Source organism: Ovis aries, chromosome 2, assembly GCF_016772045.2.
Source record: "Ovis aries strain OAR_USU_Benz2616 breed Rambouillet chromosome 2, ARS-UI_Ramb_v3.0, whole genome shotgun sequence".
NCBI lineage: Eukaryota > Metazoa > Chordata > Mammalia > Artiodactyla > Bovidae > Ovis > Ovis aries.
The window spans coordinates 149,381,414-149,400,085 of record NC_056055.1 but is presented as its reverse complement, the minus strand read 5'-3'; the positions used below and the strand labels follow the sequence as shown (position 1 = coordinate 149,400,085).

Sequence of the window (18,672 nt, the reverse complement as noted above, 5' to 3'; positions counted from 1 at the left end):
TCTAGGTCCATCGATGTTGCTGAAAATGGCATTATTTTGTTCTTTTTAAAGGCTGAGTATTATTCCATTGCATATATATAAACACCATTTTTAAATCTTATTTTAATCCCCACTGTTAGCATCCATGTGATATCCAGTGACAGAAGAGGACAGTCACAGTAATGGAATTCACTGATGCAAGAGACCAAGTTAGACTGAGGAACTGGAAAATTATTTGGAATAGAACAGTGGTGAACTCAAGACAGCAGGAGGACTGATCCATTTCCTCACTGGAGGTCATCAAGTAACAGAATGAATAACCAAGCTCGACACTAATGGGTGAAACCACCTCAGAGCTAGTCCACTGATTCTGTGCACAGAACGCACAGTTTTGACAGTAGCATTTTTACTGATCTTCAAGCACTGTCACCTACATTATCACATAAATCATAGCATTTCTGAAGAATTTTGCTGTGTTTCATGGCAATGTCTCAAATTAGCCCAACAGCACACCAGCAGAGGTCCTGATAACCCTGATCTTCTGTGTGAACAGACTGTTTTATACTTTATAAAGTGCTTTCACATTCATGATCTTAATTTAGAGTTCATCACTGGGAAAGGAAGCTAAAATAAATGATAACAAATTAGATACTGCCAGTCGCATGGAGAATGGTCAGGGGCAGTATTCCTGATCATTGTAGAAGAGAACAATGGCCCACACAGTCATTATCGCTAATTTTATTACCTTTAACAAGTTTTTCTAATTGTGATCCAATTAAAGAATACCATCTACTGCACTGAAAACAGGATATGAAAGGAAACCATTATATAAATCTACTCAAAATCAACTTGAGGCATTTTTTTTTCTTTAAAATACGGTATATATGCATTTGACACTCCAAATATTTCCCGTAAGACATTTCAAAAGGTGACTCACCTCAAAATATCCTCTTCACCAGAGGAATGAAAAGATTTCTAGTTGATGCTTTTCATTATTTTCCTCACAAGAGTAGAAGTGACATTTATTCATCTGTTTATGCATTCAAACATGTAAGCCGCTTGTGTGCATGTGTATATAAATACATATATAAACATATACATCTATACATGTATATTGTCTGTCCAGTTCCTGAAAGGACTTCAGGAAGCTGATGAAAAGACATACCCTACCAGATAAAATAAAGGCAAAAATCAATGGTAAGGAACATGAGACGAAGGGAAAATGAGGCAGGAGCGAAATGGCTTACTGAGAGAGGTCAATTGTTTCAAGTGCCCAACTTCTCATCGGTGGGTAAGTCTGAAGAGCTTGTCTAATGACTATCAACCAGTGCTGATCAAACACAGTGAATGACCTGGATATCAAGTGCCTGGTTGACAAGAAATCTATCATAAGCATCTCTTCAGCACAAGCATACTTCAGGAATAATTGGTCCTAATGATAACTCTGCAATGCAAGTGTTAAGTGTAACCTGCATCATGATAAGAAAATGTCTTTCTTTCCTTGCATCCTGCTGCTTTGAAAATTGACAATTCATATAGAATATATTATATTTATAATCATAAAATTAATATAACCTATTTCCTGACTAAACTGGAAGACAGCCCAGTTATTGACAACTTGGAGATACAAGCCCCTGCCTTATTAATATGTTTTGTGCAGGGATATTAAAGGCCCTCAAAAACAGAAACAAGCAAGGTTCAAGGTCCCTAGAAAGGCAAAGAGTAACCCTTTATCTCTCCCTTTCTTAGACCACAGATCCGGAAGGCATCTATCAAGGGTTTCAAATAGCTTTCCTCTCACATGCCATCCCTGAAGCGTCAGTAGGCTTGTGTTGTGCAGGGAAGGATTCTGAGGCCCAGCCAGGCTCAGCAGGAAAGAGTGTTCCCATCTTTGTATTAGAAATGCTGCTGGGGAAGAGGAAATGAGGCGGGGCGCTGCTGCTTACTTGCTCTATTCCTCATCTCAGTTCAATCTGCTCGTGTTTCCAAGGAGGAGCTAGAGTCTTAAAGTGCTGGGCTACTTATTTACCATTTCTCTTTAGATTTATTTTAGCTTGCCTTACTATTTGACATGTCTCAGAAATACACAAATAAACAATAAAGAGACGTGACAAAACAGGATGAAAGATAAAATATATACCTTATGAGGACGATAAAGTTTGTCCTTGCGGCCAATTCTGAAGCCTTCATTTCACCATGGCCTTTCCCAGTGCTAGAGAATACAGATTCACCCATCATCTAGTTGCTGAGTATGAATGCGTATGTGAGTGTGAGTGTGAGTGTGAGTGTGTGCGTGTGTGACAAATATGCACCTCAGGAGCAGGTCCTAAGCTTGGCTGTCAAGAAAACAAGGCCTCAAGAAGCACTGCCCATTTACTTTGCTACTGTACTTTGAATTACTGGCAATAATACATTTCAAAAGGAGATTTTTAATGAACACAGGTACAGGAAAAGTTAGTTCTGTCAGGGCTATCTGGAAGAAATAAATATTTTTCTTTAATAATAAAAAACAGTGGTCAAACTAAAGGAGAAGAGAAGAAAACAAAGCTTCTGCAGTTAAGAGAGCTGGACTCATACCTCAGCCTTCCTCTGTGCCATATAAAGAAGCATTTTAGTCATTCATTCAAAAATGTTAACTGGTATTTGCTTGTAATAATTAAACAAAAATAAGCAAATTACACAGTATGGTAGAAGGTGGTATTAAAACAATTGGAAAGACCAAGGAAAGGGGGACTGAGATATACAACGCCAAGGTGACACAGAGGCAGATTATAATTTTTAGAAAGGTGGCTGTGGCAGGCTTGTTGAGATGACATCTGAGCAGTCTTGAAGGAGGTGAGGAAGTGAGTCAGGATGACCTGGGGAGGAGCAAGGCAGTTACGTGAGGAGGAAAAACTGTCGCAGGGCTGGAAGGCAGAAGCAGCCTTGGCAGGTTTTAGAGAATCACTGAGGAGTCCACCAAGGCTGGAGTAAAGCGCTAGAGGAGAATAAGGGAAGACAAGGTCAGAAAACAATGTGTGTGTAGAGGGGCAGGTAACATAGGGTCTTGCAGCCATCCTAAGACTTGTAAATGATGAGTCAAGTGAGAAAGTCGCTAGGGGTCAGCCAGCCAGGATGGCTGAGTTCCCTGACTCTGGAGACAGGGCTGACCTACACATTCTGTGCAGTTGTGGGGAGGGGCAGGGCACAGGTTTGAGGAACATGCCCAGAGACGTTACCATCATGGCTCACATCATGAGACACATCCTGGCAGCTGTGTCCGTGTGGCAGCAGCGCTCCTAAGGCCATATTCTGAGAAGGTTCAGAGAGCAAGAGCAAGACAAGTGGAGAGCGGAGGACTGTCCCATCTGCTGTATTCTGAGATCACTTATGAAGCATCACCTCATCACTTCTCTTCAACGGGGTATTAAGATTCTTTTTCCTGGATATTTCTGAATGGTGGACCCACAGAGGAAACCGTGGTCTGGCAAGTGCTGGAGGTCAGAAAACCACTATTTATGAATATAGACAGTCCTCGTACTTGACAATGGTTCCTCTTACAGCTGGCTGGTGCTGTGTACATTCAGCAGAAACTGTACTGCGAAAGAAGATTCTTCATCTCTTTCTGGGCTAGTGATGAGTGGGTGGATCCTGTCTCGTGATAGGGTACAGCAGCTGAAGTCCCAGGTCAGCCATACAATCACAAGGATAAACATCCAATACGTTTACAACCATTGATTTCCACTTTCAGTGCAATACTGCGACCCCACTGACTGTAGCCCACCAGGCTTTTCTTGTCCTGGGATTTCCCAGGCAAGAATACTGGAATGGGATGTCATTTCCTACTCCATTACATGAGATATTCAATACTTTATTATAAAACAGGCTTTGTGTTAAATGATTTTGCCCACCTGTAGGCTAACATTAAGCGTTCTGAGCACATTTAAGGTAAACTGGGCTCAGCTATGATGCTAGGGAGGTTAGGTGTGTCAAATGCATTTTTGACTTAGGTTATTTTCAGCTTTGTTGTTGTTGTTCAGTTGCTCAGTCATGTCCAACTCTGCGACCCCATGGACTGCAGCATGCCAGGCTTCCCCGTATTTCACCGTTTCCTGGAGCTTGCTCAATCTGATGTCCATTGAGTTGGTGATGCCATCCAACCATCTTGTCCTCTGGCGTCCCCTTCTCTTCCTGCCTCCAATCTTTCCCAGCATCAGGGTCTTTTCCAATAAGTCAGCTCTTTGCATCTTGTGGCCAAAGTACTGGAGTTTCAGCATTGGTCCTTTCAATGAACATTCAGGACTGACTTCCTTTAGGATTGACTGATTCAATCTGCTTGTAGTCCAAGGGACTCTCAAGAGTCTTCTTCAACACCACAGTTGAAATGCATGAATTCTTTGGCATTCAGCCTTCTTTATGGTCCAACTCATACCTGTACATGAATACTGCAAAAACCATAGCTTTGACTATATGGACCTTTGTTAGCAAAGTGATGGCTCTGCTTTTTAATATACTGTTTAGGTTTGTCATAGTTTTTCTTCCAAGGAGCACGTGTCTTTTAATTTCATGGATGCAGTCACCATCTGCAGTGGTTTTGGAACCCATTATCAGGATATAACCCCACACTGCAAGTTGAGGAAGATCTATTTTAAGACTGAGATATAAATGAACCAAAAAGAAAACCAATCCTGAAAAACTCAGAACCGATATATCATTACCGTCTACACACACCCAGTTAGGGCTGGTGCTATCACAACAGACATCCAAAGAGAGGAGAAAGCAGAAGAGAGGGAGACAGAAAACTGACTGTTTTATGATGACCTACTTCTGAAAGAAGAATGTTCCTTCAAGCTCAAGAGTAGGAATTTATCACAGAATTTATCAGGAACTTGTAGTAGGTAGAGAATGAAGCAGCTGTGTAGCCCACAGGAGGTTTAGAAGTCAGAAATCAATATTTTAAACTGTGACTTATGAAGCCACCAAAACACAGGTGAAATAAACTTCCACAGCTAAAACATATACCTAAGCAAGTTGCTGGATGTTTTCTGTCTTCAAACACTAAAAAGAGGGACAACTAATTCAAGGTCAAAGGGAATTCCAAGTGAGAATGGGTATAAGAAACGTAGTTTAAAAAAGCCTTCCTTTTCCTTAAAGATGTCAATCAGGTGAAGAGTTGTTGGGAATCAGGATTTTGAGTATTTAATGATTGTAATGTTTACTGACATCCAGGGAACAGTTGTGCACCCACTTATGCCTTTATAGGACCAGAAAGAAGTTTTCCTTTCCAATGGAAATGCCATTGAATATTCAAACATACCGAGCTTCCCAGGTGGCTCAGTGGTAAAGATCCTCCTGCCACTGCAGGAAGCATGAGTTTAATCCCTGGAGGAGGAAATGGCAACTCACTCCAATATTTTTGCCTGAAACATCCCATGGACAGAGGAGCCTGGCAGGCTGCAGTCCATGGGGTTGCAAAGAGCTGGACACAACTGAGCGACTGAGCATGCATGCACGTACTCGAAAATACCAGCACTCCCCAGAGAGCCACTCAAATTGATAAGAACGATGTGGTACAAACTGACAAAAGAAGATGACCCAGTAAAGTTCTGTCTACTGTGAGGTTAAAAGGGGTAGTCAAATAGAGAGCATTTATTTATATTTCTTTCCATAAAAGCTTGAGACTGCTGGCAGAAATGTAACTAACACCACAAGATAGAAATAGATACGTAGTTCAAGGTGCAGGGAAAATAAACCCAGGAGTAGAGTTATTACACAGACATGCAAACCAGAAAATGAAGTCCCACAGAGCTGCCAAAAGCGAACGCAAATTTGGCCTAGAACTTCCTAGCAATCAAAATAAGAAGGAAATATAACAATTATGAAACTAGTGTTCATTAGAGTAAAAGCAAGTCTAGGGTTCAGGAGAAGTTCTTTTTGTTCCAGCTCTGAAGCCAGAAGGAGCTTATTCCTGTGGGTCTTCCTGAGGCCACAAGTTAGGTGCAAAGCCAGATCAGGTGACCTCATGCCTGGTGGAACTGTGCCTTGTGGTGCCACAAGTGCCCTGGTGCCTTGTGGAATTCTACAAGGGCAAAGGGTTCTGTGGTTACTACAGCATACTCTCTGCTGACTGTAGCATCCAGGGATAAAGTCTACACTCCCTGGAACAGTGGTTATCAAGTTGGGTTCTAATGAGGTACTTTCAGAGTTCTACCAATTTTCTTTTGGAGTTCAATTTCCTAGTCTTCAAATACAAACAAAACAACAACCTTCCCCAGCCCACCCCCCAAGAGAAAACACGCCAAAAAACCCAAACAGGAAACGCAAGCAAATACACAGCATAACACATTTTAACAATGATAACCATCCTCATATTAAGCCTTTTTAAGGGCAGATGCTGGGTCAACATGCGTCCTGCCATCTCTTCTCGTACATTTGAACTTCTTAAAAAATGACTCACTGATTAGGAAAGTTATAATTCTGTGTTGGTATTCTGGAAATTCAAGCCTGTGCATGTCCATTCATATAAAATTATACAAACAACCTACACATATATCACCTTCAAACAAATGACAGGCCAGGAGCAGGTACAACTAGTTGGTGTACGCCCTCATCATGACCTAATAGCCAGCTGCACATTAATAAGCTGCCTACCACGCTCACTGAATCACAAGGTAATATCACTAAGACTGGCCCTAACTGTTGGGTGAAGTGCCCCTGTTCTGACTTTGATACGGACAGCTGTATTAGGATTCAATGACAAAACAAAAAACTTTTTGGTTCTTTCTAGCTTTTGGATCAGATTAATTCAATTCAAGATGATACTAAGAAGATAAAATGAGGGCTTAGAAGATAGATATCTTTGCAGCTACTTATGGATGTAAGTATTTTCCCTAATACTCTACTACTGAATTGGAAAACAGAAATAATCTAGACGTTAAGTCGTTAATATTGTTCTGCAACTGTCAGAAGTCTCCATCTCAAATTTTTGAGTTCATCAAAACTGCCTCATGGCGCTCCCCAATGCTACATTTCATAAATGCTACAAATGCATTTATAAAATATGCACTAAAAAAACTAGTGTGAAATATTTGTATAGGTAGTTCTGTTTCAAATTTCATTTGACTGAAGAACTTTTCTACCAAAAAATTTCAAAATGACCTCTGGCTAGGGTAGTCCTATGACAGACAGGGAGACACTGATCCCATCACCCCTCCCTGCCCCCCCCAACCCAACCCAAGACTGGGTGGGGCGCCTCACTAAGCACTGAGCAGTCTTTAAATCTAATGACCTACCAGTCTAATCTAATCTGATACCAATATAATCTAACACAAACACCATCCTCTTCTATGAGTGGTATGACAAGGTTGGGAAGCTCTCTGAAGAACAAAGGAATTACAAATCGTGCTGGCAATTTTTCATAAATCTGATTTCTCCCAACAGCTTTTGACAAGAGCTGCAGTGGAAAGAACAAAGTTAAGTTCTTTGGCAACAAATTGAAGAGCAGATATTGCATACTCATGATAAGGGCAGAGATGAGGATAGAGTTTCATTCACTCATGAAAAGTAAAGAGAGAAATCAAGATAGGTCGGTGACTGGGGAAGACAATGGGATGTATTCCCAGGCCCGCCACTTCCTTATTTTGATTCCAGAATGGTTACCTAACCTTCTCTGAACCTCAGCATTGTCGATTGTAACAGGAAGGGACTAAATCAGTAGCTTTCAACAGGGACTGAACATCAGAACCTCCTGAGAGCTTTACAGAATATATCATGTTAGCAATGATATTCATATGTGCCAGGAAATGTGAGCATTCTATGTGTATTAACCCATTTAGTTCCCCACAAGAACTTACAGGTATTATTACCCTGATTTTACAGGGGAGGAAACTGGCATCAAGAGGTTGAGAAATCTGCCCAGTTAAGTGGCAGAGATGGGTGGAAGGACCCCAAGCCAGTGCTCTTTAGTACAATTCCATGTTACACTGCCTCTCTCCATGTGTATCTCTGAATCTTCTGACTCAGACTCTACTGAAGGGCCTGTACATGCAAATTTTAATTCTGATGAGTTTCTTTGTTCACAGTCACTTGAACTAGAAGAGATGTAATGTTCTGTGATTCAGCTTGGAGATGAAAAAGGTGACATAAACTTTTTAATTAAATAAATACTCAAGGCCTTCAGAAATCTCAGTCAAAATTAAATGGGTTTGGCTTTCAACAGCTACACTGTATAGTATCAAACAGTAACAACAAAGACAATGAATAAAGAAATAGTAGGGAAAATTTAGGGAACAAAATGTTATCTAGCCAGTTAACTAGACGGATTGCACCAGGTTACTTAAGTTGATTGAGTAATGGAGCAAAACTCAAGCCTATATACATGGGCAGTAACAATAATATTTTCATAATTTTTGGCTTAGATTTGGGGGTGAAGATGAAACATTTTGGAAAAACCCTTGGAAAGGATCAGTGCTTCTATCCAAACGGGCCAGGGATCTCTTTGTTTCTAGGATCACAAATAATCACCTCTTTGTTCCATGTTTAAATAAACAATCCTTATGCTACCAAAAAAGAGGCATCTTTGGAATAGATGGAACTCTGCATGTAAATGCTGATCCTTTAAATAATGTTGGGTTTTTTTCATACAGGTTCCCTCACTGACAGCTGAGTAATAGAATCAGAAAGATGGTATGGCATAAAGAGAAAATGAGAAAGTCAAGTGATCCTGGTCCAAAAAGCCAGTTGAGCCTAGGAGGTAGGTTTAAGCCAGGTCACTGAGGGTACAGATGGCATCCCCTGGCACAGCCCTGAACTTGGTCAGGTTTGTTTGTGTTGTGAATGTACTTCCTCTCTAATTCTAGATACCCCATTTAGGGAAACTTGTCCTCCTCTCCTCCCACTCAATCCCATGGCTCCCTTACAAAATCTCTTCTCAAAAGTCTCGGATCTGAAGCCAAATGATCCTATCAAGGGAGTTGCATAGCTCGTTATTAAACAAAACGCAACTTAAAAAAAAATTTAAGTTCCTAAGACTGAACTATAAAAATTTACAAAAATAATGACGTTAGAGGAATATACATATCAACGGTGGCTATACAGATGGAAAGTTTCTATTACACAGTATTCCAGCTGACAAACAGGTATAATTACTAGTCACTCTTCTGCACTAAAGTTTCTTCAGTCTGGAATTGACGTATTATTTCTTTCCACTTAATAGCCACACCAAAAGCACATAAACTCATAAAGCAAACAGGTACTCAATTTGAAATTTCCTGAATGTAGATGAGAATTTGCAGGCAAGAATAAAAGTAAGTTCTTCCCCCTGATCCTTATATCTGTTAATGGCACCAAACTCCCAGTTTCCTAGACTCAAAATCTCACCTTCATCTGGAATCATCTTCCTCCTTGAACTTACCCTCTTTTACATGCTGTCAAGGGACAATCCTGAAGATATCACCTACCTTCTCAGTGAGGTACAGGCCTTCTTTTGGGATTGAAGGCCCCCATGACACGGTCCTAATGAAGCCCAGACAAGGCAGAAGCCAGGCTTCAAACCTGGGCTTAAGCTGCTCACCCAGACTGAAGACTTAATAAAATGCCAAGCTTTTTTTGATGCCTCCGTGCTAAGTCACTTCAATCATGTCTGACTCTTTGCAACTCCATGGACTGTAGCTTGACAGGCTCTTCTGTCCATGGGATTTTCCAGGCAAGAATACTGGAGTGGGCTGCCATGCCCTCCTCCATGGCATCTTTCCCATCCAGGTATCAAACAAACCCACATCTCTTATGTCTCCTGCGTTGACAGGCAGGTTCTTTACCACTAGCACCATCCAAGGACATGTAATCATCCCTACCTTGTAAGTTCTGAGTACTTTCTACCTCTCACCTGATACACCACATTCTGGTCCATGTCTATGAGTGAAGTTTATTTTCTATGTAAGACAAGAACCTCGCTGAGGGTGGGAAATGGGTCTTATGCAGTGCAGGATCCAGCAAAATCAAAAAGCATGATGCTTAGTAAATAGTGGAATTCACCACCGAATTCTACTTGTTTCATTTCTCCCCAGAAGAGGTTTGGTTTGTATTTTAATCCAGTTGATACTTGTAGCAAAGTTATAATGCTATGTCACGCCATTTTCTAAAGCACTGTTGTTTAGATTTTCTAGATGGGGGTCTGTAAAAGAATGCTCTTTTCCTATGCACTATGCCCCTCAGGCATCAAGCGAATGACAAACTGCATACCTATCTGTGCTGTGTAATCTTGGGCAGCTGCACACTAGACAGCTAACTGGGAGCGGAGTTCTGTATAACTGGCTGCATTAAAAGGGATTACTGTGTTAGATGTCAGGAAAGATGAGTTCCTCCTCTGTCCTCTCGCCTTTGCCTTGAGCTTTTGATTCTACAAACCAGTCAACTGGACTTAAGGGAAGCTGATTTTTCTAACAAAATCTTGTTAAATCTATCCTGACTGAATTTCTCTCTTTCTGGATCCTTAGGAAATGAGTCTTTCTACAGTCTGTGGTAAACAGAGGGCTGTGGGCACTGATGAGGGGAGGGTGAAGACGATGAACTGGCATTCAGAGGATATCTGGGGAAGTAGAAAGCACAGTGGTTCTGAGTATGGGCTCTGGAGTCAGACTGTCCAGGCTCACATCCCGGCTCCGCCATCATCAGCTGAATTATCCCGTGCAGTAAGAGAAGGAAATCTCTCTCACCCCCATTTTTAAAATAGGGATGACACTCAGACAGAGAAAGACAAATATCAGATGATCACTTATAAGTGGAATTTAAAAAAAAAAAAGATATAAAAGAATGTATTTACTAAACAGAAACAGACTCACAGACACAGAAAACAAGCTTATGGCTACCAAAGGGGAAAGTGAGGGGGAGGGATAAATTGGGAATTTAGAATTAATAAGTACATCCTAACATACATAAAATGGATCAGCAAGGTCTTACTGCATTGAGCAGGGAACTATATTCAGTATCTTGTAATAACCTATAATGGAAAAGAATCTGAAAAAATACTATACATATTTAAATTTAAAATAATTTAAATGTTCATTTTATCAATTAAAAATTAATTTTAATCCATTAAAATTAATTTGTTAAAAATTAGTTGAAAAAAATAGGGATAACAGTACTGCCCATAATGTTGTTCTTAGGATTAAATAATAAAACACCTGCCATACTTACTGGAACAAAGGACATATCTGAAAAGGTTAGCTGTTGCCATTATTGAGGTGTTTACATATTATACCGAAATTGTTCACATATATTTATTACAAAATGCTGATGGGGAAAGATGAGGGAGAGGTTGTAAATTTCTTATATTCATGGTAACCCAATAAGGAAATTCTAAGTCAAACTAAGCATAACTGCCAAATAAAGACTTAACGCTTTTATTCTTGATGACACTACGTTCACCTCTATTTAATAATTAAACACTCCTGAGCTGCTGCCACAGAAGATGCCACAGAAATGCAAGGTTCATACAGAGGAACAGGAAATGGACAAACATACAGTAAACTCCATCTGCTCTTACAGAGGAGGAGAGGGTGCTTCAGTAAAAATTCACGTGGCCCAGCCTTTATCTTCAGGGCTGGTTTGCCAATTCTGCTCAGGCTAACACTGAAACTGATCTGCTATCAGCATGTGCAGTATCTGGGTAATACAGGAGAGAAGGCTCTTAATTATGCCCAGGAACAATAAAAAGAAATCCTTAAGAAAAAGGCCAAAGACAATAAGAAGGGTTGGCTAGAGCTCTACATATCCATGTCAACCAGCAGATATCACACAGAGGATAAATTAGAAAACAGACATAACTGAGATTTTTCTGCCAAAGAATCAAATGCATGTATACATCAGGTATGGGGCAATACCTAAAGCTTGAGGTTTCAACTGCTTGTGATGACACTGAATGTCGCTGACCTGTAGTAATTTTCAGTTTTGCTGTGGTATGTATTTGAATCATGGGCACTCCTAGACAGAGGGAAGTGAATCATGTTGCCAGTGAAGAAGTATGGCCCGTGACCCAGAGTCCATATTTCAAGAGGGCTTTGCTGTAATTGTGGAGCAGCAATTTTCAAGAAGGGATTCAATATTGTGTTCATTTCTGAAAATTGCCCATTCCCTTTAAAAAAGCCAACTGACATTTCTAATGATAAAAGGGAAGAAAAAGGAGAGCTGTAGGAAAGAGATGGTTCTCTAATGGAAAGCAGGTATTTGTGGGGGATTTTTTTTTTTTTTTTTGATGCTGAAATTATGTCTGTGAAATTCTGGGATTTCCAAAAGTCTTCTGATTATATCTTAGTGTATCAAAGATCTATTGTACATAAAGTATTTCCTAAAGTGCCAGAATTCTTTCATACCATGAAGCAATTAACATGAACAAGAAAAAAATTCTATATGCTTATCCAAGAGATGAATAGGAGATTTAGTTAAATATACACTGTTCCTCCTAAACTCTGAAATCGGCTGTGACTTCCATTTTTAGAAGAAAAGATCACAAGATGATATGTATCCTGCTCAGTGTCTAAAGCATCGTGTTTTTCTCTTTGACTACACATACCCTTCTAGTCAAGGCTATGGTTTTTCCAGTGGTCATGTATGGATGTGAGAGTTGGACTGTGAAGAAGGCTGAGTGCCGAAGAATTGATGCTTTTGAACTGTGGTGTTGGAGAAGACTCTTGAGAGTCCCTTGGACTGCAAGGAGACCCAACCAGTCCATTCTGAAGGAGATCAGCCCTGGGTGTTCTTTGGAAGGAATGATGCCAAAGCTGAAACTCCAGTACCTCATGCAAAGAGTTGACTCATTGGAAAAGACTCTGATGCTGGGAGGAATTGGGGGCAGGAGGAGAAGGGGACGACAGAGGATGAGATGGCTGGATGGCATCACTGACTCGATGGACGCGAGTCTGAGTGAACTCCGGGAGTTGGTGATGGACAGGGAGGCCTGGCGTGCTGCAGTTCATGGGGTCACAAAGAGTCGGACACAACTGAGCGACTGAACTGAACTAAACCCTTACTAGAATATGGTCCATGAAGAAAGAGTTAAATTACAATTAGTGGCTCAATATTTTTATGCAATAGATTGGCATGCTTTTTTAAAAGCGAGACATAAAGTCTGAAAAACACATCTTAGATCACATTTTTCAGAAAATGTTCAATTTTCTTGGTTTAAGTCCTCACTGAGTTATTATGTGTCATCCTCTTATGCTAGGAATAATAAAAGAAACCAAGTCCCAGAAAGTATTGCTGTTAGTATTTTGTTTTGAGAATCTTCTAGATCGATGAAGAAAGAATCATTGAGAGGATAAAAATCACCTGCGTAAAGAACAAAAACAATTGGAACTTAAAAGAAACCCTGTTATTTATTATATAAATAAAACCTGTATATGGGCAAGGAGCTACACAATAGCAACAGAAAGAAAAATGGCATGTATTTTCTAAATTAACTGTGGCAAACTTATCTTGACTTTTGGGGAGAATTTTTTTTAAGTATGCCAGTCAATAACACTTTTTTTTAAGGCACACACTTAATGAGAGAACTACTTTTTTTTTTTTTAATTACTCTATGTTCCTGTTAACTTTTCTTTTTCTGGCTGTCTTTCAAAGGAAAAGACATAAAAAATTGCTAGACACAGTTTCAGTATATTTGTAAAATACAATTTAAAAAAAAAACTAAAAATTCAAATGGCTTTGGAATACAATACAACTTCAGTATTGAAATAAATTTCAGTTATCCAAGATGCAGTCAATGCCCAAGGGAAAAAAAAAGATCTATGGGTCTTTACTGTTGAGGCATGTGAATTAAATACACTGTCACCACCACCAATACCACCGCCACTGCCACTAAGTAGCTGACACCACTTCAACTTGCCTGGAAACATCACTTGAAGGGTAAATTATGCTTCAAAGAGAGAGAGCAGCTTCTCACTTAACCCTGCTTCCAAAGCTCTGGGTTTGTAAGATTCACAAGCCTGACTTGAGAATGATACTGAATGTAGGCAATACAATCTTTTGGCCCATATCTTTTATGTCTGTGCAGTTACCTGAATACTCCAGCATAAATGCATGTGAGGTGTATGTGTTTCTTCTCTAAAGTAACTGCACTAATAGCTCAGGGTATGTTCAGGCTTCTTGGACTGAGTCATTTCGAGATGCCTGCATGGCCTTGGATCATCGGGCTTTAAATTTTCTCATCGATTTGAAAGTGAGTGAGAATCAGATCACTTTTCGGTGATTTTTCCTACTTCATCAGAGGATGTTTGTTTTGTTTCAGTTTAAGGTCTTCCCATTTCACAGAGTAAATTCCAAAGGACTTCATATATACCTGGGATTTCCTAATAGTGGGTCTGGTAGACCTATTGTTACTTTCAGAGTTTAACTTCATATTAGGGTTAAAAGTGGATCATTTAAGCATAAACAACTAAACTTATCTCACTAGAAAAACCTTCACTTCCAAACGTACCCTAAAAATAGCCTAATGATTTTGAAATAAAAGGGATGATCATTTTATTCTTGGGTTGAGAAAAAAGAAAGTTTAGCTGATAGACTGTTTAAGAAATTTTGGTTACAGAGATAGATGGAAATGTATAAAGAATTATTCCTTATAATTTCAAGTTCTCCATTTACCTAATAGTTTTTCAGTCAGAACTTAAAATATTCTTTTAACATCAGTGTTCAACAACAACAACAAAAAACTAGTGGTTTCAGGAGAGTATTTAGTTTCGTGGGGGCTGTTTGTAGGTTGCATGAATGAATAAAAGTATGGCCACATCTGGGGAACACAGGGAAGGCTGCAGTTTAGGGTGTGAGAATCAGTGAGTGTGTATGCACTTCATGTCTTCTCTCTCAGTTAAGTGCAACTCACATTTTCATTTTATTCAGAGCTAAAACCTTACAGTCATTTTAAATCCTGCTTCAGACCCTGGGTTTCTATCTCTAGGGTGCCCCTCCCCTCCATCTTTCATTACAGCCCCAAATGAGGGTCATGTTAACTTGACTTATGAGAGCCCCCTTCTCCAAGCCAACCTGTTGACTTTTGGCATAATTACCATTTTGAGAAAGAGAGAAAAAGGAAACACAGAATTGTGTTTCTCTTTCACTCCAAGAGCCAGCTTCTCCTCTGTGACTAAAGAATAAACTCCAAAAGTTTTAGCTTATTATTCAGTGCTAACAGTATGCTACCAGCCTGCTTCTCTTTGCTCTACACCCACTCTCCCGACTCCGGACACCAGAAGCCCTGGCTAACAAACAACTGCTAAATGACAGTTATGCGCCAGGAAGTGCTCTTTGTGCTTTCTTAAACACCCAAGCATGCTCACATCTCCTGGGTCCTCTCAGAGGCCTGGAGGACACTATTATTTCCATCCTGCATGAAATCTTCCTTCTTTCTGGTTTAGCATCATCTCCTCCCTGGAAACAACCCTAATTCCCTGGCATTGAGGTTAATGAAACCGTCTTCTGACTCCTCCCACAACACTGCACAGATTATAACATTTACTTTATTCTGTCTCAAATTAGGGCTGGCTGTTTATGTCTGCCTCTGTTGATCTGTCCTGCTTTTTCTGCTTTGCCTTTTTAAGAGTTGCACTGTATTCAAAAGAATAAGGAAAACTTGCAGAGAACAGAAAACAAAGGGCTAGGAAATGAAAATATACTGGGTATTACAATCAGGGAATCATACTTAAAAATATTTCCTTTTAATTAGTACTAGGCTATAATAAGCTAAATTAAATTTCACATTTATATAAAAATCATGCTTTATTTCACTGTGAAGTGAATTAGATATCTATTGAATGAAAGGGGAGAAAAAAACAACAACTGGTTGACCAAGGACTGGTTTGGGAATGAGAGCAAGGTTATAGAAGGTAGGAAGAGCAGAAACATCTCATTTTGTTTCAATATCAACGCACTGTTTTTCCTTTGGCTCAATTGGTAAAGAATCTGCCTGCAGTGCAGGAGACCTGGGTTCGATCCCTGGGTAGGGAAAATTCCCTGGAGAAGGAAATGGCAACCCGCTCCAGTGGCCTGGGAAATCCCATAGACAAAGAAGCCTGGTGGGCTATAGCCCATGGGGTCACAAGAGTCAGACACCACTCAGCAACTAAACCACTACCACCATGAAGCTGTTGATACATCGAGTTATGTAGACCCTTCCATGTGATGTCAATACCACAATAATGTCTAGCCTCAGCCAGCAGAGACCCACATATCTGCCTCTACTGCAAACCAGGAAGAACTATGTACCAAACCTTATACCAAATATTGTTTTTAAATTTTCAGAAAAAAATAGTTTGGACACAATAAAGGACTTTACATCATTATGACAAGGACTAAATCATGGATGAGCAGCAACAAGAATAAACCTAGTGTTTACTTTCCCCTCCTCCAGCTCCCCCAAAAAGCTCCATGGACAGAAGGCTGGTGGTTTTTGTCAATGCAGCCTATGGGCATTTTGTCAAGTGCCCTGGCTTTCTCAGCCTTCAGGATCAGAATCTGGTATTTCCTTCTTACTTTAAGATGTAGAACTATATGTAATTAAAATGTAATCCAGCAGTTGGGACTATGAGGAGGAAGGGCTCAGTCATGGGGAGACAAATATTTGTTCAATTACAAATGAGTTTCGATGGTCCTAGAATGTGGACCAGTTCCTTTGCTTATATTACTCGATTTAGTTCTAATCACCACCTCCTGATATAAGCATCATTTGACCCATTATACAGGCTACTGACAGAATGAAGTACTTGCTTAGCACTGTGGTAGGTAACTCTGGGGTACCAAAAATTTGCCACCTTGACTACCATGATTTTATACTGTAGGTAAGAAAGTCATGAAGACGAGATGCTGTCAGCTAGGGCTGCCGAGCTGCCTCCATCAAATGCTCTTAGAAGGTGGACCTACTCTTACTCCGAGTCACCTGACCACCATCGCCAGTGTCAATCCCTGCTGGTCCTTGAGGCCCGTCTCCTTCAAGTAACCTAAACTGGTGGCCCCCCAGCACGAGCCCCCTTCCTCTTAGCCATGCAGACCTTCTCTTTACGTTGTCCTGAGTCCCTCTGTAACTTGGAAAGAGGCTGCTTTTCCACTGTCATCTTTGTGTTGACATCTGCTTTTTCACCGTCATTTTTTCTAACATTATAGCATCTGCATATTCTACTCCAAACACAGCATTTAAAAAATACTTTTGGTTTCTCTTGCCAGTTTTCACAACCCTCATGTCATTCTTGCCTTTAGGTTTCATGCATTGTTTGTACATTATTGAGTCCCTATTACAAATGCTCCTAGGCATCTTTTTCCATTCATCTGTTAGATAACCCTCTAAAACATACAAGTCCTCTAGAGAGTCAAATTATTTGTTTCTACTGTTGCCCCTCCCATAATTCAGCTCATCAGGTCAATTTGTAAATTACAGTGATAAATTTTTATTTCTAATATATTTTTCTTTTTTCGAGCTAAGAGTTTATACCTATCTTTTCTGAGAAGCTCCTGAAACTTTTCTAAAAACTCTCTAATTACATCCACTGGGTTTTTTAAGCTCAAGGATGAGTCACTTTCCCATAAGAGTTCTTGTCACTTCCATGTCGCCAACTAGCTATTCTTTATTGGAAACAATCAACTCCAGAACAGGAATGCCCTTTTTTGCTCTCTCTCTACATTCTGAGACACAAAATTGTCAACAAGACAAATCTGGTACTTATTAGATGCTCTGTGTTAAATGGAATGAAGCTCTCAACAGATATTGACATAAGAGTTCTCTATTACTGTGTGTTTTGCTTCTGTATAATACATAAAGAAAACTATCACTGGAGCTAACTATCAAACTTGGGGTTTTGCAAATGATAGGAGAAAGTAAGTGGCAAACTGTTATTGTTGCTATCGATAACAGCAAAGAGACTGATGTTTACACATGCTGAGAAAATCCACATTCGTCAAAGAGGATGAATTATCTAGGACAGATGATCAAATGCTCTTCTGCTGCATTGGGACATGATTTAACTCAGCTAAAAAAAAAAAAACAACTTCCAGTTTAATTTTTTGAATATAGATTTACTGTACATAAAAAAATGGTATTATTCTATTATGGTTGTTCAATTCTATCTTCTTTGTGTTAAAACTCACCTTACGTGCTTCCAAACTAGCTGAAGGAAAAATTTGTCTTCAGAAATCTTTCTCCCTTCTCTTGGACCTCACACATGTGAGGCTTATCTTCATTCTACTATTCCCTATGAAGTTGTATTTTTAGCTCCTTAGACTTTATGTTGCTCTATCTACCTGTAATTATGCTGCAAAAACATAGGAAGATGCTGGTAAAGGCCAGCAGCAGACAAGATAGCAAAAGGCCTATTTGTGGTCTTGAACAGCTGCAAAAGGGCAGGGCGCGCCTGGCAGAGTTCCTCTGACTCTGGTCAGCAGGACAAACCCCAGGAGCCGGACTTGCTTTCAAAGTCATCCTGAGCACAGGGACATTATTTCACTGCCCTGGAAGCAAAGGCTGCAGTCCAAGTCCAAAGGGGCTGATGAGAAGGGCAACACGGGAAAGGCCCAGGGAGAGTGCTGAGGGCGACGGTCGTCAAAAGGCTCTCTGGATCCTGACAAGTCATCTCTCACCATCCCACACTCCTCTCTAGAAACCAAACAGAGCAAAACCACCACCACTCCTGATGGAAAGCCAGATGTTACTTTTAGTTCCGGTTTGGAAACGCTGCCCAA

General features: G+C 40.1%; 1 protein-coding gene and 1 long non-coding RNA gene across 20 annotated transcripts in view; one reads left to right on the top strand and one right to left on the bottom strand.

The window, feature by feature from the left end:
• Positions 1-18,672, bottom strand: part of RBMS1 (RNA binding motif single stranded interacting protein 1) — a 219,739-nt gene that overhangs the window by 76,849 nt on the left and 124,218 nt on the right. The window lies entirely within an intron of this gene.
• Positions 1-18,672, top strand: part of LOC132659209 (uncharacterized) — a 42,092-nt gene that overhangs the window by 18,006 nt on the left and 5,414 nt on the right. The window contains exon 1 of the long non-coding RNA XR_009599331.1: positions 1-18,672. This exon is cut by the window's left edge and continues 18,006 nt beyond it. This is a non-coding gene — a long non-coding RNA (uncharacterized LOC132659209).